This window comes from Antechinus flavipes, chromosome X (genome assembly GCF_016432865.1).
Source record: "Antechinus flavipes isolate AdamAnt ecotype Samford, QLD, Australia chromosome X, AdamAnt_v2, whole genome shotgun sequence".
NCBI classification, from domain to species: Eukaryota; Metazoa; Chordata; class Mammalia; order Dasyuromorphia; family Dasyuridae; genus Antechinus; species Antechinus flavipes.
The window spans coordinates 81,508,841-81,536,107 of record NC_067404.1 but is presented as its reverse complement, the minus strand read 5'-3'; the positions used below and the strand labels follow the sequence as shown (position 1 = coordinate 81,536,107).

The 27,267-nt window shown below is 45.5% G+C and overlaps 1 protein-coding gene across 2 annotated transcripts in view; it reads right to left on the bottom strand.

Annotated features, from left to right (window-relative positions):
* CCNB3 (cyclin B3) overlaps window positions 1–11,485 on the bottom strand; it is a 37,815-nt gene extending 26,330 nt beyond the window's left edge. For both annotated transcript variants that reach the window (XM_051968649.1, XM_051968650.1), the window contains exon 1: window positions 11,374–11,485. The gene's annotated coding sequence lies outside the window, so the exon portion shown is untranslated. The remainder of the gene's footprint in view (window positions 1–11,373) is intronic.
* Window positions 11,486–27,267: the final 15,782 nt, after the last annotated feature.

Sequence of the window (27,267 nt, the reverse complement as noted above, 5' to 3'; positions counted from 1 at the left end):
AATGAAAGGCAGGAGAGTTGAGGTAAAATGGAATAAAGATAGGGAGTCTAAGAAAATATAGGATAAAAAGATGGGAGAGTTAAGATGAAAATGGGATGACGAGAAAGGGAGATGAGCTCTAAATGAGGTGAAGCAAAAAAATAAATAAATAAAGTAAGTTCAGGCAAAAAAAATGGGGTAAAAAAGAAGAGGAAATGAGGGAGAAAGGGGACAGAAGGCATGGAGGGTTGAGATTTTAAAAAAGGAAGAGTAACTGTGAGCTGAAGTAAATGGGATAAAGAGAATGGGAGAGTCGATTTCAAAAGGATATAAAAAAGAGTTGAGATCAAAATAAGGTAAGACAAGAAGAGACAATGCAAAAAAATAATAATAATAATAATAAAGTGAAGAGAGGATCAAGGAAAAAACAGCAAAGATAAAGTAGCAGAGGTGAAAAGTGGTTGAAGAAAAAAGAGAGAAGAAATAAAATTAGGGTAAAGTGAAAAAGGAGTGTTGAAATAAAAATGAAGTGAAAAAAGAAAAGTGGAGTTGAGGTAAAAATGGGGAAAGAATAATAAGAAACTAACAAAAATAGAGGAAATGGATTTGAATTAGGGGAATGAGATAAAAAGATGGGGATACAGGTTAAAAATTAGATGAAGGAAAGCAGAGCTCAAGTAAACATGAGGTAAAGAAAAACTGGGAAACTGAGGTAAAATGGGGTAAAGGAAAAAAGGCTAACAGGAAAAACTGCAAGAAAGGAAAGCTGCAATATATCTGAAGTAAAGAGTAGGAGAGCTAAAGTAAAAAGTAAAGTGTAAAGAGGAGAGCTGGGGCAAAAATTAGATGAAAAAGAGAGCTGGGATAAAAATGGTAAAATAAAAGGAACTGAGATAAAAAGGGAAGAAAAACAGAAGGGAAGTTAATGTAAAAGTAGGGTTAAAAAGAAACAATGTAGACAAAAAATAGGATGAAAGAAGGGGAGCAGAGGTAAAATAGAGTAAAGAAAAGGAGAGCTCAAGTAAAAATGGGGAAAGAAGGCGAGGTAAAAGTGGGAGGAAATGAGAAATTGAGGTAAAGAGGGGGAAAGCAGGGGGCATTGAGGTAAAAGTGGGAAGACAGGGGAACTGTCATAAAATTATTAGGAAAAAAGGGAGAGTTGAGGTAAAAGTGAAATCTGAGGTATAAGTGGGGACAAAGGATGGAGAGCTGAGGTAAAGGTGGAGGAAAAAGAGGAGGAATTGAGGTAAAAGTAGCTGGAACTCAAGTAAAAGTAGGTAGAAGTGAAGAACAGATCAGATAAATAGGTGAAGATAGGAAAGGAAGTGAAAGTAAAAAGTGCGTTAAGGAAAAGAAGAAATTGAGATTAAAATGGGACCCCCTCATCTCACCCTCTCCCTGCTATGGCTTTGTGCCTCTAGGCACTAAGGTAAAAGTGAGAATAAAAAGAGGAGCTGATATTAATGCAGAGAGAAAAGAAGAGGAATACAGATTGAAGTAGAAGCAGAAGAAAAATTGGGGGGACAAGGATGGGGAGCTGAGGCAAAAAGTGAGTAGAATAAAGGGAAGGTGAGGTAAATCATGAAAAGAGAAGAAAATCTGGGGTAAAAGTAGAAGGGGGGACCTGGGGAGCTGAGGTAAAAGTGGAAGGGGAAAATGGGGAGCTATGTCAAAATTGGGGGAAAGGTAAAGTTGAGGGGAAAAGGAGAGCTCAGGTAAATGGGGGAAAGAGGAAAGCTGTGGAAAAAGTGGAAGGAAAAAGGAGGGGCTTAGTTAAAAGTGGGGACAAAGGAAGGGGAACTGAGGTAAAAATTGGGTGGAAAAGGAGGGGAGCTGAGGTAAAATTGGGTGGAAAATGAGGGGAGCTGAGGTAAAATTGGGTGGAAAAGGAGGGGAGCTGAGATAAAATTGGGTGGAAAAGGAAAGGAGCTGAGATAAAATTGGGTGGAAAAGGAAGGGAGTTGAGGTAAAATTGGGTGGAAAAGGAGGGGAGCTGAGGTAAAATTGAAAGGAAAAAGAGGGAGCTGAGGTACAAGTGAAAGCTGAGGTAAAATTCGGGACAAAGAAACAGGAAGAGGGGTAAAATTGGTGGGGAACAAGGCATGCTGAGGTAAAACTGGAAGGAAAAAAGGAAAGCTTTGTTAAAAGTGGAGGGAAAGGAAGAGGAACTGAGATAAAATGGAGGGGGGAAAAGGGAGTGTTGAAGTAAAAGTGAAAGCTAAGGTAAAATTGGAGATAAAGGAATGGGAGCTGAGGTAAAATTGGGGAGAAATGAGGTGAGGTAAAATTGAGGGGAAAAGAAGACAACCCTAGGTAAAAGTGGGGGGAAAGGATATTTGGTAAAAAGTAGAGGAAAAAAGAAAGAGAGTTGAGGTAAACTGGGGAAAGAAAGAGCTGGGTGTTTAAAAAAAGTGCAGGGGGGAAATGGGGAGCTGAGGTAAAAGTGGGAGGAAAATAAGGGGAGCTAAGGTAAAAGTGGTTGGGAAAAAGGGAGTGTTGGGGTAGCCAGAGCACCAGCCCTGAAGTCAGGAGAACCTGAGTTCAAATTTGGCCTCAGAATACTTCCAACACTTTCTAGCTGTGTGGCCCTGTGCAAAAGTCACTTAACCGAAAAGGAGAGGGAGAGGGAAAAGAAGAGGGAGAGGGAGAGGGAAAGGGAGGACAGACAGAAAGAAAAAGAAAGAAGGAAAAGAAAAAGAAAAAAGGAGTGTTGAGGTGAAAGTGAAAGCTATGGTAAAATTGGGGACAAAGGGGAGCTGAGGTAAAATTGGGGGGAAGGTAAGCTGAGATAAAACTGGGGGAACAAGAAGGGGAGCTGAGGTAAAATTGGGGGGAAGGTAAGCTGAGATAAAACTGGGGGACAAGAAGGGGAGCTGAGGTAAATCAGGGAAAAAAGGGGAGCTGAAGTAAATCAGGGAAAGAAAGGGAACTGAGTTAAAAGTAGAGGGGGAAAATGGGGAGCTGAGGTAAAATTGGAAAGAAAAAAGGAAGTGAGAAAATTGAGGGGAAAAGGAGAACTCAGGTAAAATTGGGGAAAGAGGAGAGGTGAGGTAAAAGTGGAAGGAAAAAGGGAGAGCTTAGTTAAGTGGGGACAAAGGAAGAGGAGCTGATATAAAAATAAGGGAAAGGAGCGGAGGTAAAACTGAAGAGAAATGAGGAGCGGAGGTAAAACTGAAGAGAAATGAGGAGCGGAGGTAAAACTGAAGAGAAATGAGGAGCGGAGGTAAAACTGGGTGGAAAAGAAGAGGAGTTGACGTAGAAATGAAACCTGAGGTAAAATTGAGGACAAAGGAAAGGGAGATGAGATAAAATTGTAGAGGAAAGAAGAGCAGATTAGGTAAAAGTAGGAAGGAAAAGGATGGGAACTAAGGTAAAAGTGGAAATGGGAGCTGCCATAAAATTGTAAGGAAAAAAGGGAAAGTTGAGGTAAAAGTAAAAGATGAAGTAAAATTACAAAGGGAAGAAGGTGAATTGAGGGGAAAAGTGGAGGGAAAACAAGGGGAGCTAAGGTAAAAGTATAAGGAAAAAAGGGAGAGTTGGGGTAAATGTGAAAGCTGAGTTAAATTAGGGACAAAAAAGCAGAGTTGAGGTAAAATGGGCAAAGAGGAGAAATTGAGGTAAAAGTGGGGAAGAAAGGATGGGAGAGGAGGTAAAAGTGGAAGGGGAGGTAAAGGTGGGGGGAAAAGGGTAGTTGAGGTAAAAGTGCAAGAAAAAAAGAGAATCACAGGAAAAGTGAAATCTGAGATAAAATCAAGGACAAATGAAGGGGAGCTGAGGTAAAAGTAGCTAGAAAAGAAAGGGAGCTCAAGTAAAAGCGGGTAAAAGTGAAGAACAGATAAATATCCGAAGAAAGGAAAGGAAGCTAAAGAGTGCGTTAAGGAAAGAAAGAAACAGATTAAAACGGGACCACTCATATCTCACCCGAAATTTCAATCTTCCAGCGCCTCTTCCTGCTATGTGCCTGGGCCATAGGGCGTCGTCCCAAGCTATGGCTTCACGCCTCTAAGCCTGGGACGCCTGGTTTCGGAGGAGCACGGCGCCCCTAGGCCGAGGACTAGCCTCAGGGAGCACAGACAGCCTCACTGGGCAGCAGCCTGCTTTGAGGACACAGTGTGCAGGCAAGGGGCGGGGCTTAATAAAGGTACTCGTGGGGGCGTGGCTTCAGACTCCTCCTCCGGGACTGGGTCATTTGGGACTAAAACAGGCTACCATATACATGGGAGAGGGGTCCAGCAGAGGAAGGCAGCTGACCCGTGGGTACCATGGGGCATTTTCTTCTGCTGGTTGGGGGAAAGTAAACTGGATACCAAACCCCTGGGACAAGAACTCACTTTCACAAAAATTACTGGGGAAACTGCAAAATAATATGTCAGAAACTCACCATTGACCTAGATCTCAAACCCCATACCAAAATACCCTCAAAATTGATACATAATTTGGGCCTAAATGGAGGACACCATGAGCAAATTAAGAGAACAAAGGATACTTTACCTATCAAACCTTTGGAGAAGACTGGTATTGATGACCAAAGAAGAATTAGAGAACATGATGAAATACAAAATGGACAACTCTGATTCCATTAAATGAAAAAGTCTTTGCAAAAACAAAACCAATACTGAAAAGATTAAGAGGAAACCGCAAAGCTGGAAAAAATATATTACAGACACTGTTTCTGATAAGTCTCATGTCCAAAATGTGTCAAACAGCACCAACTTTATAAGACTACAAGTCAAAGGTCAAAGGTAAGGTAAAAGTGAGGATAAAAAGAAAAGGAGTTAATGTTAAAGAAAAAGAGAACACAGACAGAAATAGAAGCAGAGGAAAAATTGGGGGAAATGGAGGGGAGCAGAGGCAAAAGTGGGGGAGAGGAGAGGCAAAAGTGGGGGAGAAGAGAGGCAAAAGTGGGGGAGAAGAGAGGCAAAAGTGGGGGAAAGGAGAGGCAAAAGTGGGGGAAAGGAGAGGCAAAAGTGGGGGAAAGGAGAGGCAAAAGTGGGGGAAAGGGAAGGGAAGCAGAGGCAAAAGTGAGGGAAAGGGAGCTGAGGAAAAGTGGAAAAGCTTAGTTAAAAGTAGAGGGAAAGGAAGGGGAGTGGAAGTAAAAGGGGAAGGAGAAAAAAGGAGTGTTGAGGTAACAGTAAAAGCTAAGGCAAAACTGGGAAGATATGAGGAGGTGAGCTAAAATTGAGGGGAAAAGAAGACCTCAGGTCAAAATGGAAGAGAAAGGACTTGTGGTAAAAGTACATGTGGGGGGGGGGGAAGTAGTTGAGGTAAATCTGGGAAAGAGAAGGAAAGCTCAGATAAAAGAGAGAAAAAGGGCAAATTAAGGCAAAAGTAGAAAAGAAAGGATGGGAAATGAGGTAAAATTGGGGAGAAATGAGGAGGCGAGGTAAAATTGAGGGGAAAAGAAGAACTCAAGTAAATTGGGGGAAAAGGAGAGCTGAGGTAAAAGTAGAGGGTTTCCCCTCTTAGTTAAAAGTGGGGACAAAGGAAGTGAACTGAGGCAAAACTGGGGGAAAGAAGAGAGGAAGTAAAAGTGGAGGAAAGAAGAGCTGAGGTAAAACTGGGGGAAGAAGAAAGGAAGTAAAAGTGGAGGAAAGAAGAGCTGAGGTAAAAGTGGAGGAAAGAAGAGCTGAGGTAAAAGTGGAGGAAAGAAGAGCTGAGGTAAAAGTGGAGGAAAGAAGAGCTGAGGTAAAACTGAGGGAAAGAAGAGCTGAGGTAAAACTGAGGGAAAGAAGAGCTGAGGTAAAACTGAGGGAAAGAAGAGCTGAGGTAAAAGTGAGGGAAAAGAAGGGGAACTGGGGTAAAAGTGGGTAGAAAAAAAGGAGTATTGGGGCTGCTAGGTGGCGCAGTGAATAGAGCACCAGCCCTGAAAAGCTGAGGCAAAAGCCGGGGAGGGGGGGCGTGGAGCTGAGGCAAAAGCCGAAGTGGGGGGGCCACGGAGCTGAGGCAAAAGCCGAAGTGGCGGGGCCACGGAGCTGAGGCAAAAGCCGAAGTGGGGGGGCCGTGGAGCTGAGGCAAAAGCCGAAGTGGGGGGGCCGTGGAGCTGAGGCAAAAGCCGAAGTGGGGGGGCCGTGGAGCTGAGGCAAAAGCCGAGGGGGGGGGCCGCGGAGCTGAGGCAAAAGCCGAGGGGGGGGGCCGCGGAGCTGAGGCAAAAGCCGAGGGGGGGGAGGGGGGGCATGGAGCTGAGGCAAAAGCGGGGGGGGGGGGGGGGGGGGGCATGGAGCTGAGGCAAAAGCGGGGGGGGGGGGGGCGCGAAGCTGAGGCAAAAGGGGGGGAGGAGCGCAGAGCTGAGGCAAAAGCTGAGGGGGGGGGCCGCGGAGCTGAAGCAAAAGCCGAAGTGGGGGGGCCGCGGAGCTGAGGCAAAAGCCGAGGGAGGGGAGGGGGGGCGTGGAGCTGAGGCAAAAGCCGAGGGGGAGGGGGGGCGTGGAGCTGAGGCAAAAGCCGAGGGGGGGGACCAGGGAGCAGTCTTCTTTCCCCCAGTTTTGTCTCAGCTCCTCATTTTCCCCAGTTTTACCTCAGCTCTTCTTTTCCCCAGGTTTGTCTCAGCTTCTCATTTCCCTTCAATTTTACCTCAGTTTCTTTCCCTCATTTTTATCTCAGCTCCCTTTTCTTTGTCCTCACTTTTGAGCTGAGGTAAAAGGGGAGGGGAGAACTGGGGAGCTGTGTTAAAACTGGGGGAAAGAACTTCACACCTGTCAGATTGGCTAGAATGACAGGGAAAGAATGCAGAAGGTTGGAGGGGATGTGGGAAAACAGGGGCACTGATACATTGTTGGTGGAATTGTGAACACATCTAGCCATTCTGGAGAGCAATTTGGAACTATGCTCAAAAAGTTATCAAACTGTGCATACCCTTTGATCCAGCAGTTACTTCTGGGCTTATACCCCAAAGAGATCCTAAAGAAGGGAAAGGGACCTGTATGTGCCAAAATGTTTGTGGCGGCCCTGTTTGTAGTGGTTAGAAGCTGGAAAATGAATGGATGCCCAGCAATTGGAGAATGGCTGGGTAAATTGTGGTATATGAATGTTATGGAATATTATTGTTCTGTAAGAAATGACCAGCAGGATGAATACAGAGAGGACTGGCGAGACTTACAGGAACTGATACTGAGTGAAATGAGCAGGACCAGGAGATCATTATAGACTTCAATAACAATACTGTATGATGATCAATTTTGAAGTGGATTTCTTTGACAAAGAACTAACTCGTTTCAATTGATCAAGGATGGACAGAAGCAGCTACACCCAAAGAAAGAACACTGGGAAATGAATGTAAACTGTTTGGATTTTTGTTTTTCTTCCAGGATTATTTATACCTTTTGAATCCAATTCTTCCTGTGCAACAAGAGAACTTCGGTTCTGCACACACATATTGTATCTAGGATATACTGTAACCTATTTAACATGTATAGGACTGCTTGCCATCTGGGGGAGGGGGTGAAGGGAGGGAGGGGAAAAGTCGGAACAGAAGTGAGTGCAAGGGATAATGTTGTAAAAAAGTTACCCAGGCATGGGCTCTGTCAATAAAAAAGTTATAAAAAAAAAAAAAACTGGGGGAAAGAGAAGGGGAGCTGAGGTAAATCAGGGAAAAGGGGGAGCCAAGGTAAAAGTAGAGAAGAAAAAAGGGTGAGATAAGGCAAAAGGCAGGGGTAAGATAGGAGATTAAGTAAAAATGGAAGTTGAGGTAAAATTTTGGGAAAAAAAGAAGGGGATCTGGGGTAAAAGTGGTGAAAAAGGCAAAGTGAAGTAAAAAGTGAATAGGTTACTGATGCAGGAGTTGGAGGGAAAAGATGGGAGCCAAGAAAAAAGTGGAAGCTGAGGTAAAAGTGAGGGGAAAAGAAAGGGAGCTGAAGTAAAAGTGGGTAGAACACAAGGGGAATTTGAAGCAAAACTGGGGAGAAAAAATGAAGCTGATGTAAAAGTAGGGGAAAGAAATCGGAGCTAAAATACAGGTGGGAGGAAAGAAGGGGAGCTGACAAAAATGGGGGGGCAAAGAGTAGGAACTAAAGTAGAAGTGGGGGAAAGAAGGAGAGGTGAAGTAAAATTAAATGGAAATAAAGGGACCTAAGGTAAAAGTGAGGAAAAAAGAAGAGGAGCGGATATTAAAGTAGAGAAAAAAGGAGAACTGAGATTAAAGTAGAAGTTGAGGTAAAATTGGGGATAAAGGATAAAAAGAGAGGGAGATAAAAGTAAGAACAAACCCAGGAACCATAACAACACAAGTACACAACAATTTTCACACGACATCAGATCTAAACAACTGCAAAAATATCAACTGCATACGGGAAGACCAAACTAATATAATAAATATGACCATTCTATCAAAACTGATCTACTTGGTTCAGTGCCATACCAATCAAACTGCCAAAAAATGTTGTAGAGCTAGAAAAAAATAATAAAATTCAGGTCAAGAATATCTAGGGAATCAATACACACACCATGGGCGTGCGTGCGTGCGAGCGCGCACGCACGCACACACACACACACACACACACACACACACAGCAGTGTCCTAGGAGCAACGGACCAAAAAAATCTATTATAAAGCAGCAATCACCAAAAACATTTGCTACTACTTAAGAATAGTGTGGCAGATAAGTGGGATAGGTTAGATACACATAACACTTAATCAATTACTATAGCAATCTACTATTTGATAAACCCCATTGCTCTAGGATATGATAAAACCCAAAATTCTGGGATAAGAACTCACTATTTCACAAAAATTATTAGGAAAAGTACAAAATAAAACATCAGAAACTCAAGATAGACCTACATCTCGAACCCCATACCAAAATAAGCTTAAAATAGATACATAATTTGGGCATAAAGGGAAGATACCATGAGTAAATTAAGCAAGCAAGGGATAGTTTACCTATTAGATCTTTGGAGAAGGCAGAAATTGATGACCAAAGAAGAATTAGAGAACATGATGAAATACAAAATGGACGACTCTGATTCCATTAAATTAAAAAGGTTTTTTGCCCAAACAAAACCAATACAGCAAAGATTAAGAGGGAAGCAAAAAGCTGGGAAAAAATTATTATAGCCACTGATTCTGATAAAAGCTTCATTTCTAAAATATGTGTCAAACTGTGTCAAATTTATAAGAATACAAATCCCCAACTGATAGTCAGATATGAACAATTTTCAGATAAAGATATTAAAGTCATCTATAATCATATGAAAAAATGCTCTAAATCACTTTTGATTAGAGAAATGCAAATTAAAATTCTGACATACTACCTCAAACCTCTCAAATTGATGATGACAGAAAAAGATAAAAGATAAATGTTGGAGGGGATGTGGGATAACTTGGGCATTGATGCATAGCTGGTGGAGTTGTGAAATAATCCAACCATTCTGGAAAGCAATTTGAAACTAGGCCCAAAGGGCTAACAAACTGTGTATCCCCTTTGACCTAGCAGTGCCATTACTGGATCTGTATCCCAAGGAAATCATAAAAGAAGGAAAAGGACCCACATTGTGAAAACGTGTGTAGCAGAGGTAAAAGTGGAGGGAAAAGGGGAGAATTAAGGCAAAAGTGGTAGGAACAAATGGGAGATGAGGTAAAAATGAAAAGTGAGGTAAAAGTGGGAACAAAAAAAAGGGGAGATGAGATTAAAAATGGGGGAAAGCTGAGGTAAAATTGGGGGGAAAGGAGGAGCTGAAGTAAAATTGGGGAGAAAAGGAGGGGGAGTTAAGGCAAAAGTGGGGGAAACAGATGGGAAATGAAGGAAAGTGGGGACAAAGGAAGGAGAGCTTAGAGAAAATGGGGGAAAGAAGCTGAAATAAAATTGGGGGGAAATGAGAAGCTAAGGTAAAATTGGGGGGAAAAGAAGGGGAGCTGAGGTAAAAGTGGAAGGAAAAAGGGAGTGTTAAGGTAAAAATGAAAGCTGAGGTAAAATTAGGGACAAAGGAAGGGGAGCTGAGGTAAAATGAGGGAAGAAGGTAAGCTGAGAGAAAAGTGGAGGGAAAAAGATGGGAGCTAAGATAAAAGAAATGGGAGCTGCCATAAAATTATAAGGAAAAAAAGGAGAGTTGAGGTACAAGAAAAAACTGAGGTAAAATTAGGAAAGGAAGGGAAGCTGAGGAACAAGAAGGGGAGCTAAGGGACAAGCGTAAGGAAAAAGGAAGAGTTGAGGTAAAAGTGAAATCTCACATAAAAGTAGGGACAAAGGATGGGGAGAGGAGGTAAAAGTGGGGGGAAAGAGAAGGAAGTGAGGTAAAAGTGGCTAGAAAAGAAAGGGAGCTCAAGTAAAAGTGGTGGAAGTGAACAGATAAGATAAAAATCTGAAGAAAGAAAAAAACTAAAGTAAAAAGTGCGTTAAGGAAAGGAAGAAACAGATTAAAATGGGACCCCTCATCTCACCTGCAATTTCAATCTTCTAGCGCCTCTCTCTGCTACGCTGCCTGGGCCCTGGGGTTTCTTCTCAAGCTACTCTAGCTACTTCGCGCCTCTAGGCCTGGGACGCCTGGTTTTAGAAGAGCACGGCGCCCCTAGGCCGAGGACTAGCTTTAGGGAAGCACAGCCAGCCTCACTGGACAGCAGCCTGCTTTGAGGGCACTGACAGTTCAGGCAAGGGGTGGGGCTTAATAACGGTACGCGTGGGGGCGTGGCTTCAGATTCGTCCACCGGGATTGGGTCTTTTGGCACTAGGATAGGCTACTCTATGCCTGGGGGGAGGGGAACAGCGGAGAAAAGCAGCTGTCCCTTAGGTACCACGGGGCGGTATCTCATGCTAGTTGGGGATGAGTCAACTGGAAAATGGGGGACGTGGGCTTGGCTACCCGATACAAGTAGCGTTTCGGGCAGCGGGGCGGACCACCAGACAGTGGAGTGGTTTTTTTTTTTATGGCTATTAGGAGGCGGAGCCTCGTGGAACACGGGGAAGTTGCTGTTTTTGAAAGCCTAGGGGCGGACCTCGTGCTCCACTTGGGCTGTGGGAAGGGTGGTCGAAATGGTTCGCAGGGGGCCACGTGCCCTGAGGCCACTGGAAAGAGCTTTAATAGGTTAAGGGTTCTGCACTAAGAGCTTCAAGGGTTTGGGGGGGCGGCCTCATTTCCCGTAGGAGCGCCTCCAGATGCTCCCGGGGGCGGGGTCTCGCGTCCAGCCAGGGCCGGGTATTTGTTGGGGGGCTTCTGGAGGCGGCGCCTCACCGCAGCTGGGGAGCCTGGAGTCGTGGGGCACGGGTTCCCGGAGGTCCGCGCACCAGAAAGGGGACCCCAGGACTCGGGGCGGGGGCACAGGTGCGTGGGCTCCTGGGCAACTGGCTGCCTGGGCCCGGCTCACACGCAGCAATTGCCAGCAGCAGAATCTCAAGGTGCTGACTCCCCTACGCAGCCAGTCCCTTCCCTCTCCTCTCCTCTCCTCCCCAGTCGTCCCGGCCGCCTTACCTGCCCAAGGCTCCGGCTCCCCTGCGCTGCGATATTCACTACCAGCCAGGGCAGTTGCCCCTCCGTAACTCGGCTAGGAACCCACAGTGTGCCGAGCACCACAGGACGCTCAGGAACCAATTTTGAAAACTGCCACAGGAGAAAAGATACTATCCTTGATTGGTCCTTGGCTAGCCAATCCGCGTGCCAGCCCCGCAGTACTGTTGTCTGAGCCCAGGCGGAGCCTCTGGGCTTTTTAAAATCGAGCCCAGCAGCCAATGGAGAAGCAGCGTGTTGCCGCAAGGGGCGTGCCCACCGAGCTTGCCGGGGCTCGAGTCATCACGTGAAGGCGGGGCACAGTGGGCGGTGTCGAGCATGGCCACGGGGGCGGAGCGTTATTTAAATAACCCGCTTACAGACTTTGGGGGGGAGTTGGTTCCTAGAGCCCTTCGAGTCGGGGTTAGAGCTAGGAAGCGGCTCTGCGGCTTTATCAGCCGCGGGACGGTTTGTGCTTAGAAGGCTGGGATGCCCCATTGTTCCGCTACGCTGAGCCCTTGGTATGGGGCTCCCCCGTCTTGCCCTCGCGTTTCGGACGGAACCCGAAACTTTCCAGCCTCTTTCTGGAGTATTCTTTTGTCCATTCTCATCAATCGCGCCAAGGCGCTCTTTACAAGCATCTTGTTTGGTTCTCACAACCCTAGGAGTTTAGGTGCTATATTATCTCCATTTGAGAGATGAAAAAACTGAGGTAGTAGATTCGTTAAATGACTTAACCAGAGTCACACTGGTCTGTGTCTGGAGGAAGTAGGATAAGCCTCTGGTGTGGCCCTAAAATGTTAAAAGAGCTGACTAACCAAGTCCCTGACCTTCTCTGGAATTCAATGCTCATCAATAGAAATTTGTTCCACTTCTGCTCCCCTTTCACCCAGGAAATTTTTACATGACCTCAGGGATATAGGGATATAAAATAGGTATGCAAATTAAACATTTACCGATAATCATAATTGTGTTATGTTCAGTTATTCAGTTATGAAACCCCAAATGGGGTTCTCTTGTGAAGTTTAGGAAGCTGGTAACTACATAACCTCTAAGAACTCTCCCATCTTTAGCATTCTGTGATTCTGTGTATAGTTTTGAAAAGCCTCCAGAACGCATATTCCTTTGTATTCCTCCCACAGTCTTATTTCCCCCATTAATCATTCCTTTGGTTTAAAATTGACGGTACCTATGAGAAAATTTATTTCACAGGAAACTGAGTCAGTCAGGCGTTGGAACATTCTGAAGAACTTTTTTTTCAGGTCTGAGATGAGACCCAGAACAGGTGTTTTGGGTATATACCTTCTCACTAAATACCCCCAAGGAAAAGATAACTACTTATCAGGGCTATTTTCGTGGGGATTCTGGGACAGACACAACTTGGTCTCAGATGGTCTCCACTTTTGAGTATTTGTATGTATCCAGATATTCTGCAGCATCTGCAGTGTGGACAGAGACTGCCTGGATCTCTCTAAGAATAAGGGCCCATGCCATACTGGAAATGTTAATGGGGGCTTCTTGAAGTTAGCAATTCCAGGGACCTCTCAGCTGGGATCTTAAAGACAGGTCATTTGGTTTGGTTTGCTGGACTTCCAAAGGAAATTCTAAACTCCAAAACCATTCCTTTGAAAAGAAGCTTCTGAATTCCATGGGCAAACAAATCTTATTTCTAAAATCAGCTTTAAGTGCTGAAAAGTACACCAGCTGTTTCCTAGGGAAAGAAAGGCAAAGACTATTCCCTGCCCTGGACTTTAATGGGAGAGACAACTCATAGGAAACTATATGTATAAGAGATATGGAAAATGTAGGTAGAAATTCAGGAAAGGGACCAGCAGCGAGAGGGACCCAGAGAGATGGTCTTCACTAGAAGGGATTTAAGGAACTATATGAACACAATTACAAAACACTTTTCACACAAAATCAAATCTAAATAACTGGAAAAATATCAATTGTTTATGGGTAGGCCAAACTAAAATAATAAAAATGACACTACCACCTAGATGAATTTACTGATTCAGTGCCACGCCAATCAAACTACCAAAAATGATTTTTGTAGAGCTAGAAAATAATCATAAAATTCACCTGGAAGAACAAAAGGTCAGGAATATCAAGGGAATTAATGAAAAACTACAAAGGAGGGTGACCTAAGCATACTGGGTCAAAAAACATATTATAAAGCGACAAACATCAAAACATTTGGTACTAGCTAAGAAATGGAGTGATGAATCACTGGAATAGCTTAGACACAACAGGCAATGACTATAGTAATCTACTGTTTGATAAACCCAGAGACTCTAGCTTCTAGAATAAGAACTTACTAGTGGACAAAATCTGCTGGGAAAATTGGAAAATAATGGGGCAGAAACGAGGCATAGATTAACATCTTACACCATACACCAAGAGAAAGTCAAAATGGGTGATACCATAAGCAATTTGGGAGAGTGATTTACCTGTCACATCTATGGAAAAGTAAAGAATTTATGACCAACCAAGAAATATTCATTATGAAAAGCAAAAAGGAACACTTTGATTACATTAAAAAGGTTTTGCACAAACAAAACCAAGGCAGCCAATAATAGGAAGGATATAGAAATTTGGGAAACGATTTTTACATTTCTGGTAAAGGCCTCATTTCTAAAATATATATAGAACTAAGTCAAATTTATAAGAATACAAATCATTCCCTAGTTGATATATGGTCAAAGGATATGAACAGGCAGTTGTCAGATGAAGATATTAAAGCTATATATAATCATATGAAAAAATGTTCCAAATCACTATTGATTAGAGAAATGCAAATGAAAACTCTGAGGTACCACCTCACATCTATAATATTGGCTAACATAAAGAAAATTATAAATGGACAAGATGTGGCAAAATCGAAACACCAATACCATTTGTTGATGGAGTTGTGAACTGATCTAATCATCTTGCGGAACAATTTGGAACTGTGCCCAAAAGGATATATATTTGTATGTCCTTTGACCCAGCAACACCATATACAAGGTCTGTATCTCAAGGGGATCATAAAAATGAAAAAGGACCCACACATACAAAAATGTTTATAGCAGCTTTTTTTGTGGTGGCAAAGAATTGGAAATTGAGGGGATGCTCATCAATTGAGGAATGGATGAACAAGTTGTAGTATAGGAATGGAATGGAATACTACTGTATTATAAGAGCCAACGGATTTCAGAAAAAACCTGGAAAGACTTACATGAACTGATGCTGAGTGAAGAGAACAGAACCCCTATACACAGTAACAGCAAAATTATAGAATGACCAACTGGGATAGACTTAGCTCTTCTCATCTATACAATGATCTAAGAGTATTCCAAAAGGACTATTCTATCATTTTGCTCATGATGGAAAAATGCTATCTACATCCAGAGAAAGAACTATGGAATTTGAATGCAGATCCAAAGCATAGTGTTTTCACTTTTCTTTTCTGGTGATTTTCCCCTTTTGTTCTGATTCTTCTCTCACAACATGACCAATGTGGATGTATCTTGGAGAAAGGGGGAAGAAGAAAAAATTTGAAACTCAAAATCTTATAAAAGTGAATACTGAAAACTATATTTACTTGAAATTAGAAAAAATAAAATATTAAGTGGTGAGGGGGGTGGGGAATTTAGGGGAATTTGAGCTGTCTTAAAGGGAGCCAGGGAAACTAGGAAGTATAGATGAGGAGAGAGAGCATTCTGGGAAGGGAAGTTGGAGGAAGGGAAGGGAAGGGAAGGGAGGGAGGGAGGGAGGAAGGAAGGAAGGAAGGAAGGAAGGAAGGAAGGAAGGAAGGAAGGAAGGAAGGAAGGAAGGAAGGAAGGAAGGAAGGAAGGAAGGAAAGAGGGGAGGAGGGAAGGAAGGAAAGAGGGGAGGAGGGAAGGAAGGAAAAAGGGGAGGAGGGAAGGAGAGAAGAAGGGGAGGAGGGAGGAAGGAATTTCGCCAATAAAAAAAACATTTTTAAAAAAAAACAGATTTCCAAGTGCTTCTATTCTCATTCTCTTAGGCAGCTGGATGGTGCTCTGGTGAGAATGCTAGACTTGAAAGCTGGAATTTGGCATTAACTGCTTTCCAATAATGGCTTTTATATAGTGCTTTAACAGTTTTAAAAGACTTTACAAATACTATCTCATTTCATCCTCACAAAATCCTAAAATCCAGGTGCTATTATCCCCATTTTACAGTTTAATTAAGCAAGCTTGATGTTAGGTGAAGTGACTTGCCCAGGGTAACACAGCAGTGTCTGAAGCTGGATTTGAGCTTGAATCTTCCTGATTCCAGGTCATTCTTGGGTAGGTCATTTATCTTGCTAGCCTTAGTTTCCTCATCTGTAAAAATGGAGATACCTACCTCCTAGGACTTCTGTGAAGAACAAATGAGATAATCTATGTAGCGTTTTCAAACATTAAAGTGATATATTCCAAACCTTAAAGTGACATTACAGAACTTTTTTTTCCCCTTTTTCTCTTTGCTCCCCTGGCCTTATTCCCATCCCTTGTTCTATCATCCCACTTTTGGAAAAATGGAAAAAACCCAAAGCTCTTGCAACAACTACATAAATTCAAACAAATTCCTACATCGGCTGAGGCTGAAAGCATGTTTTATTCTGCATCCTGAGTTGCTCACTATTCTAGTGAGAGGTTGGGGCAAATTTCATCAGCTCTGGGGAATGGTTGGTCCCTAAATTCATCAGCATTCTCCAGTCTTTTCAAGTTATCTTTACCGTGTTGTATAAATGGTTCTCCTGGTCCTGCTTGCTTCACTCCACATCACTTCATATACATCTTCCCAGATTTCTGGGATATTATTTCTATCATTTTTGGTGGCTTTAAAATTTACAAATGAATTACATCTCTTATCTCATTTGATCCTCACAGTAATACTATGAGGTAGGTGGTGTTATTATCCCTGTTTTACAAATGAAAAAACTGAGGCTCAGGAGCCAGATGGTTTGCCCAAGTTCATGCATATTGTCTGAGATAGTCAAACTGTCTTCCTAACCACAAGCCCACCCTTCCATCTACTCCCCTGGTATAAGATTCCATTTTACACATATACGGTCATTTCTTCGCCTTTCTCTGATTTGTGTCTAGTTCTTTGCCATTATAAAAATAAGCTGCTAGATCTTTATACCTAGAGGTACTTTTCTTCCTCCTGTGCCCTTGCTCTAGGTTACTTTTTAGTTAGAACTAACAGTAGACCACATAGTGAGGCTGCTGGCTCAGAGGCTGTTGTCCAGAATGCCTGGACAGATGTGGTAAATGTAGGCCCAGTTCCTCACAGCCCCTCTGATTGGCATTTACCCTCTCTTAGGTCATCTGTGCCAATCTGACAGGGGTGAGGGGGAACTCCAGGATTGGGCTAATTTTCATTTTTCTAATTAGCAGTGATTTGAAGCAACTTCTCCATCCTGGTTATTAATAGTTTGGGTTCCTTGCTTTGAAACTCATATTTCTGGACTGTTCAGAAATACTGGAGAATTCAGGTGTTTCTAATTTACCAGGCGGCCAATGTCTCCCCAGTTAGACTGTGGTGGGGCCTCTCCTTGGTTTCTCTCCTTTTTAATGTCATTCATTCATTCATTCAAGTGTGTCATATGTACGAGGCATCGTGTGAGATGCTAGGGATCCTGGGATTAAGAATGGTGCGGCTGTTTTACTTACATTTTCTCCCTTATGTTTTTCTGCAGTGGATTTGGGTGCAAACACCAAGGAGCCTAATCCAAGAATGGCAGTGATGGAGGCTAAGCAGAGAGCTAGACAAAAGGCTGTTTTTTTTTTTTGGGGGGGGGGGTATCCTTAGAGCTGGAGGTATTTGAGAAGCTTGTGTGTATAATAAAAAGGACCCTGGAGCTGGACCTGGAAGAAAAGGACTCCCCACAGAGGAGAAGAGCAGCTTGGACATGGGGCTGCCTCAACACATACACATTGGTGGAAGAAGTGTTAGGATGGGGACTTTCTATTTGATGTCACACACATTAGAATGAAAGAGAGAATTAGAATGAAGGCCACATCTGAGCTTTGAGAACACTTCATTCTCTGAGGATAAAAAGGAGGAGGAAATGGAGGCAGGGAGAAAGGAGGGAGCTGTTACAGTAGTGCAGGTGAGAGGTAATGGAGTCTGGCCTCCTGTTTGTTTTTCACTAGCTGATTAAGAATTTGAAGGTGGGAACATAGCATTTGCACTCTTTCTGTTGTTGTTTGCTTGCATTTTTGTTTTTCTTTTCAAGTTATTTTTACCTTCTAAGTCGGAGTTTTCTTGTGCAGCGAGATAACATAACTATGTATACATATATTGTATTTAACATATATTTTAACATGTTTAACATGTATGGGACTACCTGCTATCTATGGCAAGGGGTGGGGGGGAAGGAGGGGAAAAGTTGGAACAGAAGGTTTTGCAAGGGTTAGTGCTGAAAAATTACCCATGCGTATGTTTTGTCAATAAAAAGCTATAAAAAAAAAAAGCAAAGAGAAAAAAAAAGAATTTGATGGTAGGGCTGGGTCTCAGCCTCCTTGTCTGCCTCTGGTGACTGACAGTTGGGAGCCAGCCAGTAATTCAGAGCTAGACCATGAGTCAGTTTACAACTGAAGCCACCAGATGGGGCAAGAACACAGGAGCCTTGGCCCTTCTCAGAAGGGGACCTGGGGACCTGGCGCCTTTTCTTGTTCTGACCACCTCTTTCCCTCTTGGACACTCAAGACCCTGCTCTGCTGGAGGCCAGGTGGTTTCTGGAGTACTGGCAGGTAGGAGCAACGAGGGAACCCCCACTCTCAGACGTGCCATGCACCAGGAAACAGTGCCCCTCCTGGAGCCTTCTGGTACAAGAGAATCTATTAAAGGGCAAGTACAAACAACGGCGGAGACCAAGCTTTATAGAGGCATCTGGGAGGCTGAGGGAAGGGGGAGACTGCTTTCCAGACATGAGGTACAGAGAGCAAACAGGCTGCTTTGGTTGGTACACATTGGGTAAGAGGTGGTAGTGATGGGAAATCAGGCTGGAAACAGAAGTGGAAGCCTGGCTGAGAAGGGCCTTAAAAGCCAGGCTGAGGGGCCGGCATGGTCATGTGGTCTTAGATGCCACAGGGAGCCACCGAAGGATGTTGAATGTTACTCCACCATAGAAAAGTTTACTCAGAACAAGATAATTGTATATATATATATATATTGGATTTAACATATACTTTAACATGTATGGAAGTACCTCCCATCTAGGGGAGAGGGGGGAGAGAAGAAGGGGAAAAGGTGGAACAGAAGTGTTTGCAAGGGTCAATGCTGAAAAATTACCCATGCATATGTTTTGTATATAAAAAGCTATTTAAAAAAAAGTTTACTCAGATATCGGGCCATGATCTACACATGAGTGAGACCCTCCCCAAATCGAGGTCTAGGAGCCCACAAAGGACGTTCCTTTTGTTCAAAGGGAGCTTCATTTTCTTGAAATGAGCAGAGTTCTGGTCTGCTTGGTGTTGCTTTAGGTGATAAGGATTTATAATCCAGTTAGAAAAACTCCCAGCACTGGGTTAATCTCTCAGAAGAGAAGGAAGCTTCTAAAGCAGAGAACAAAGATGAACAGAGGCACCGAGGCCAGAAAAGGGCCATTTCTGCTAATGCCACTTGGATGGCGGCCCCATTTTAGGCCCCAACTTCACCAGGACAACAGGAGCCACTTCATTTCTTAGCTTGGTAGCCCAGACCCTTGCCCGTGGGAGACACCGAATGACTTCTTTTTGCGTTGGATTTCAACACAGCCTTAAGATTGACAAAGTCCTTTCCCAGCAAGTACCCATGTTATGGCTGAACAAAGCAATATTCAGAGAGGGGCAGACAGTCAGCCAGCAAGAGGCAGAGGTAGAATCCGAAGCCAGATAGCGTCCCAGCAGGACCTTTCTCTAGTCACCCCGATTAAATTCTTGTCGTTCTTTTCGCAAGTCCAGGTTACATCCTAGCCATGTTTAAAGGCCCTCGGGCTCCCATGCTATCTCCTCAGTGAAGCCTTTCCCCCCATACTGCCCACATAGAACCTTTCCTCCCATACTAATGCCAACTGTTTTCATAGCCTTTATGGGATATTCACATGAATCTGGACATTACATCTGTATATATGTACTGTAGAAATATCCATTATGTCCCTCACCCAGACATCCAAGGGCCCTGGGACCTCACCTCCTTCATCTCTTTGCTTACTGCAGCAGCCACAGAAGCCCAGAAGAGGTGCTCTTTGAAAGTTTGGAGTGTGGCAGTTATTAGCCCTAGAAACTTAGAATTCCAGGGTGATGGTGTCCCAGGAAAATTCAAAGAGAGACGAGGATTGGGAGACAGATGGAAGGTGTTCAAGACATGCTTCCCCTTTTTATAACCCTTGTGACTTTGAGAAAGGCACAGACCTCCACCTGGGCCTTAGTTTCCCCATTTGTCAAATGCGAGGTTTGCACTAGAAGTCTCTGAGGTTCCATTCTATTTCCAGTGATCCTGGAAAAGCAGGCTGAAGGTCCGCCCTATTGATAAAAGGAATCAACTGTGGCCATAGACTAGAAACTGAAATGGAAATGTTCTCCAGAGACAGTCCACCCTCCCCAGGAGGTAGGTGTCCCAGCCTCGGAGTTGCTGCCTTCACCTTTGGGGAAGAGGTCTAAAAAGCACAAAGGACATTCCAGTCTCAGAAAAAATGGTTCAATCCACTTGACTCTCTCCCCTTCCACCCACTGGATTAAGCCAGTTTTTCTTCCATCATATCGACTTGACCTGTTTGGCCATTTCTCCAGCCTCCCTCACCCCCAGACCTTGGGTTGGCCAACTCTCTCCCATGTTCGTGACTTTGTTTCACTTCACTGGGTGTCGGCTTTCTGTTTGGTAAAGTATAGAACTTGGTGAAGCTGAAAATCTGGAGGAAAGGCGTTTCTGAAGGGCCTGCTCTGGGCCTCGCAAGGACTGTGTAGAGCCCTGAGGCCTACACAAGGAAAAAAGCCAGACAATCCCAGCTCTCACAAAGTTCCCATTCTAATTGGGGCAGACCACCCAGACAGAAAGATGGAAATGGGCAGGGGTCGCTGGGGTGCGACTGCCAAGCAGACAGTAACGTAGCTTCTTCCCTGTCGTTTCCACTGACGCCCCATTCTCTTGTGACATTGGGCTACTTTAGCGTGGGTCAAAGAGTTTGAGGGTAGCTACTGAAGTGGGTAGCACCCTCAGGGAAACCTCACAGGTTTCCCTCTCCTCAGGGTGGCTTTGGGAACAGACCAGAAGCAAGGCTAATAGTCCAGGGGCTCTGCTGTGCCAGATTCTCAGTCTTGCCAATTCTGTGGGTGACTGTTGACAATTAGAATAAGTGTTGGGGGGAAGAGGGCTTGGCAAATCCCTCCTCCACAAGGATTATCTCTTTCCTAGCTCACTTTAAGGATTTGGCTAGGGGTTCCCCTGTAAGATGTTTGGGCAATACTCTGGAAGGAGAGGGCGGTCACTGCTCTTACCAGGACTTTTGGGCTCATGATGACCATCAGCCCTCTTTCTAGCTCAGTCCTACTTCTTGGGATGTTGTCCAGAGGCAGATTGAACCTGGATTTCAAGAGATGGGCCCTAACCAGGAGAGCTGCACCAAAAGGGGATGATCTGCCTTAGGAGGAGGAGGAGCTATGTTTCTCACCCGCCTTTAATTTTATCTTTAGAGAAAAGGATGATCAAATCAGAGTGGAGGGTCAGGGGCTGTAGATGGAGATCAGGCAGGTCCCTCGACACCATGAGAATCTGCGATTCTGTGACATTAACTCAAATGAGAGACGAGCCAAGAACATTTGTCAGTCAGTCGGTCCGTCTGGTCGGTCGGTCAGTCACAAACATTTTATTAAGTGCCTTAAAGCCATGTTGAGTGCTGGGGTTCCAAAGGTAAAAGACAGACCATGCTCTTAAGGAGCTAACGATCTGATGGGGTTAGACCACATACAAAAGGAAGTGGAAGGGGTGGGGCAGAGAAGGTCCATGCAGGGACATCATGTAGACATCTGGTGGAAGGTGGTAGGGTGAGAAAGGAGATGGCTGGCCTGCGGGCCCTCCTTCACTGGAGCTTCTGGAAAGCGATATCTTCACCCTCTAAAACCAGGGTGCCCGGGGTGCCAGAGGAAGTCATGTTACAGAGCTGACGTGATCTTGCAGGATGATAAAAAGCTTTCTTGGGCATGATGGAGAAGTCTGGAGGGCCGCAGCCCGAGGAGAAATCAAGACATGGCTAGCCTGAGCTCTCCGCCGAGCATTTTGCTACCTGGTCGCTTGCTGCTCAAAACAGCTGTTGCGGATGTGGACCTTGCCTGGGGTCACCGGGCTGGGTCACCCTGCGTATTTAGACAGTCTGGACTGGAGGGCAGAAGCAGACCTGTGGACTTCAGTGTTCAATGATGCTGGTGGCAAACCAAAGGGGGCTCACAGGCTCAGGGGTTCAGACCTTGCTTGTTCAGGCCCGAGCCCTCAGTCACTAGACAGGACCTGGCAGATTACTAGGGGACAGCCCACAGTGAGCACACAAAGTGAGGTTAAGCAGCCCAGGGCAGAGAGCAGGGGTTTCTCCAAATAGTAAACACTGGATTCACTTTAATTTCTCTACTAGTTATCAGTAGCCAAAACTTAGTATACCTGTGAATTCACAAAAGTACAGAATCTTCCAGGGGACAGGGGACAGGCAACTCTTGAGTTCTTCCAATCCCAGCTTACCCTGCAGTGTGATTAATTGTCAACAATTCAACTCAAATCAATTCAACTGAACAAATTTTATGAAGTGTCTGCTACCAGATGCCAGCAGGCCCTGACTTGGGCCCAAGCAGGTAGAAGAAGCCTGGACCTGAAATCATCCTGGTACAGGGAGATTCCTCAGACTGTCTAGGAGGCTGATTGCTCCCCAAGGCACCTTTTTCAATCTGGGAGAGTCCTTATTATTAGGCTCCCTCCCATAGATGACTTCCCCAACACTCCCTGAAGATGAGGAGTCCAAGTGTTCCCCCCCTTCCACACGAGCTCCTCTGTTACTATTGCTCCTCCTTTCCCCTTCTCTCTTCCTAAAGCCACAATGTTCAGCCTGAAAAATAGAAATATGTTACCCTGATTGCACATGCAGAACCTAGATCAGATTGCCTGCTGTCTTGGGGAGGGAGATAGGGAGAAAAAATTGGGGGACCCAAAATCTTACAAAACTGAAGATTGAAAAGTGTCTTTACATGTAATTGGAAAAACAAAATCCTATTAAGTGGAGAAAAAAAGGAAGCCGAGTAGCTACAGCTCTAGGCCTTTGCCCATGATGCCCACTCCACATGGACGGGGCATTCTCGACCTCCTTCGATCAGCCCAGTTCAGTCACATTTGTGTTTAAAAGGCCACCTCCCGTGCCCTTTCCTGTCTGAAACCTTTTCAAATTTCACCACCAACTAATTCCTCTTCTGGATGAAGGCTTAAGAGAACTCTCCCATAAATGAACTATCAGGTGTGGGTAATCCCGAAACCATTGTGTGTCCTCCAGGCCTCCCAAGGGCCCAAAACCTACCTTCCTCCTTTATGCCCCATAGCAGCCACAGCAGCACCTCAGAGGAAGGACTCATCACTCGATGACTGGTATCCACAGTTAGTGGCTCTGGAAGCCTGGCATTCTAGGGTTCTATTGTTCTAGTAGAATACAAAAACAAAGAGAACCCTTTGGTTGGGGGTTGGGGGGGTTTAATAATCAAATTTGGCTTCCCCCTTTTATTCCTTCTGACTTTAGGAGGGGTATACAACCTGCCACCTGGGACTCGGTCCCCTCTGTGAAATGAAAGATCTGTACTACCTCATTCTACTCTCAATCAGTGATTCTCTGGAAAGGTAGCTAGGAAGCGTCGGGCCTATTGCAAAGAGATAGGGCCCCTCTTCGAGGGTCCTGCCTTCACCTTTGCAGATCTCAAAAAGCTCTACCGTAGTCCACTCAGTCACAGGAGAAATGACCGAGTTCACCTGAATTTCCCTTCCCATTCTCCCAGCTAGTTGAAAGACATTTGTCGCTTAACACCATGTGTCCTGCCGAGCTCAGGGCCATCCTGCTCCCTGCTGAGCGTCTCGGGCCTCCCTCCCCCAGCCACTTCCCTTCTCGTCCCCCTCCATATACACCTGCCCCTTTGCCAGCTGCGATCCTAGCTTCCAGAAATGGGGAACCTCTGGGTAGTTTACCCCGTCTGAAGCAGGAGCTTCTCTGTCTTCCAGAAGCCAACCTCCCCTTTCTTAGTCTTTAGAATGATACGATGGGGGATCACAGACAGAACCAGTATCACAGCCTGGCCTCCACTTCTGGCCTTCTGGGCTTCTCGTGAACTGTGGCTGCCTATTTGGGGAACAGGGGTTGATCTTTCCCAAGCCGCAGCCTCAGTTGCTCTGCTTAGAATGGTTCATTTGACCTTTCTCAGCCTGTCTGCCCCCCACCCCCACCCCCCACACCTCGTGACGTCCCATTGTGTTGCTCTGCTCCTTGCTCTCCTGGGCTAAGGCAGCCAGGAGAGCACTTCCTGGGACTGTTTCCAGGGGGCATAGAAGGATAGAAGGTGCTGAAGGTTGGTGAGTCCAGTCCTGGATAATTCAAATCTTCCCTCCAGGGCAAAATTCGCCAATTTGGAGTTTCAAGCATCTCAACTAGATCCTCCCCCAACTGGCACCCCCTAGCCTCAGCCCACCCCATGTCCAGTTGAACAGACTGCCCCAGTTGAGTGCCCGCTCTACCTTCTTGCTGCCATGTTCTGTGAGCTTGAAATTCTCTCTGCCCATCTTACAGTCTTACTGAATTCCGCGATGAACCTTTATGGCTCGCTTCAGGTGCCGTGGGTTCTGGTGTATGGTGCCCCTCACAAATCTTTTATACAGCCTCAGTCTCCCCTGCCTTAATATCGTCATAATAGCTGCATCATCTCCTTCTAAAGGAGTCTTCTAGCCATACATGGTGCTTGGGCAAACCTCCCTTCAAACCCCACACTTGTCAGCCATTGTTACGGTAGCCCTTTCCTCATATGGTCAGGAAGGAAGCAAGCATTTATTAAATGACTACTGTATGCATTCACTGTGCTAAGTGCTTTTTACTAATATTATCTCATGTCATCTTGCCAACAACCCTGGGAGGTTAGATGCTATTATTATCCCTGTTTTACAGTTGGGGAAACTGAGGCAGGAAGAGGTGAAGTGATTTTCCCATGGTCACACGGCTCCTCTCCTTTGTGTATCCTTATGTTGTAGCCAGCCTTAACCGCAACATAAGGTTTCCTACCTCTGGGCCTTTGTCCATGCTGTCCAATCCATCTGGAACACACTTCAGCACCATCGTGCAAATGCAGTCTTACCTGTGTTTAAAGGACCACGGTCACATGCCGTCTCTTCCATGATGCCTTTCTGGATTTCACCAACTAGACTTTTCCCCTGTCTTGTATCAAAGCAGCTTTTCACCCACGCTGTAGAGAATTGCCGCCTGATGCTGGGTATTAGTACCACCATGCGTCTGTGCATAAAACCAATATGTTTCTAGAACAACAGGATTGGGGACCAGGTTTCTGCAGCCCAGCTACCTGGCTGCCCACCCGGTGCTTTGCTGAAGCCCGGGACAAGACCTTGTGGTCTTGTACTGGAAGGCGGAAACAGACTGTGGAATTCAGTGCCCACTCGGGGTGGGTCGGGCCTCAGAAGCTCAGGAACCAACCACCGGACAAGAAATAAGTGGGTACTAGGGAGCCAGCCGTGGTGAGGCCTATGAGCTCAGGCAGCCCTGGGCAGAGAGCAGGGAGTCCCCGAGTGTTATCAACTTTATTTCTCTGGCCACAGTCACCAATGAGCTTTCCTCTGTGATAGTTCTGCTGGGCCCAAAGCAGCAGAGCAAGTTTGGAGGCCAGGCCCCTTCTCCCCTCAAAGCCAGCCCCTGTCCCTTCATGCATTGCTCTAAGGTCTGACCAGACTGCCCAATATGGTTTCTCTTACCTCTGGGCTTTTGTCCACGCTGCCCACCCCATGTGGTATTCCCAAACCTCTAGGCAGCCTGATTCCATCCCAATCATATCACAGGAGGTACTCGAGAGTCAGCAAATTACTGGATGTCATGTCAGAGGGGGACAGTGGCCCTGGATGCCTAGCATTCTGGGGTGCTGGGGTCCTGCTGGAGTACCAAGAAGGCTAGGCCTTGGGAGGCAGAGGAGAGATTTCAAATCCTGCCTTTTTCTATGCAATTCTGCTGATTTAGGAAAAGCCATGGATCTTCTACTGGGCCTCAGTTTCACCCTCTGTAAAATAAAAGGTTTGTCATTTCTGAGGTCCCACCTGGCCCTAAATCCATAACCCCCCAAAAAGCCAGCTGGAAGGGCCTGACCTGTTAAAAAGGCAATTAAATGGGTCTTGACGTCGACAACAAGAGAAGCGGGTCCGGTCTGTGGGAGAGAGATTTTGAACACGAGAGGATGGGAGTCAGCCAATTGGGAGCTGGCCGTGACCACGGCTGCCTTCCCATTTCTGGTTCTGATAAAGATACCAAGTGCTGCCCAGTCATTGAAATTCCCTGCACAGAATTCATTTATTTGGGCTTCCCAGGGCCCCTGTTCCAAGCCGCAGGCCTCTCTTGACCACTTCCCATTCCTCTGGTCCTCATCCAAGCCCCATCCTCTTTGTCCTCCTCCCGCAGCTCCCCAGGAGGTAAAGAAAGTCTCGGGGAGGGCTGTCATACAGGAAACAGGGCTGGCCTCTCTTCCTTGGTGGCCCTGCCTCCAATCAGCACACTCTACCGACTCCCGATTAGGTCCAGGTTCGAAGATAATGTCTTTACTTGAAGGCTCTCCTCACTTGGCCCCTTGCTCCCCTTGGGGTCTCCTTCCACTTACTCTATAATTCGGTGATGCTGCTGTCCATCGTTCCTTACCCAGGATCCTCGCTGCATATCTCCTGCTGCCCTCCCTGCCAGGACCGCACGCTCCCTGCCAGAGTGTGCTCTCCCTCCTCATCTCAGCCTCCTCACTTCAATGGCCTCCTTCCTTAAAGTCCAACTTTCCCCAAGAAGCCTTTGGGGCTCCTCCAGAAACTTTAGCACCTTCCCTCCAAGAACATCATCTGTTTAATGAACATGGATAAATCTGATCATGCAGTCTCCCCAGGGAGAATGTAAGATCCTTAAGGGGCAGGGCAAGTGTTTTGCCATCCTTTGTATCTCCAGCCTCCCCCCCATCCCCAGTGCTTCACACAGTGCCTGGCACATAATAGGGACCTTAATAAAGCTTGTTGATTTGACTTGATTCACTGGCCCCACTGATCCTCTTGTGAACTCTGGGTGCCCCCTTGTGGGATGTAACCCAATGTTTTCCAAACTATCTAGCTCCTCTTAATACAGGAGACCCCAAAACAACATCTCTTCTCTCTTGACCAGTCAGTTTCCCAACTGAGAAATGTACTGTGTTGACCTACTGTGCGTCTCTGCTCCTCGCTCTCCAGGGTTCGGGCAGCCCCTAAGACCTCCACCTGGATAGTCTTCCAGTAGGCCTAGAAGGAAGGAAGATGCCAGAGGATGGAGGGTTCGATCCTGGGAATCTCGATCCTAAACCCGTCTCCTCTCTCAAGTGCAAGTTCAGTGCATTTCTGCTGCTTGAAGGAGCTTAACAAGAGCCAGCAGAGCCACATCGACAAGCTTTTACTAAACACCTCCTCTGTGCTGGGCACTGGGTTAAGCTCGGGCTGCAAAGAAAAACAACGTGCAGTCCACGACCCCCCAACAACATCTAATGGGGGACAGAATTTGAAAACAACTCTGAGCGAATAAGATGGCCACAGGAGAAATGGGGGACAGTCTCAGAAGGAAGGCATTAGTATATGGAGATTGGGAAAGGCTTTTGGAGAAGGAGGGTCTTTAGCTAGAAC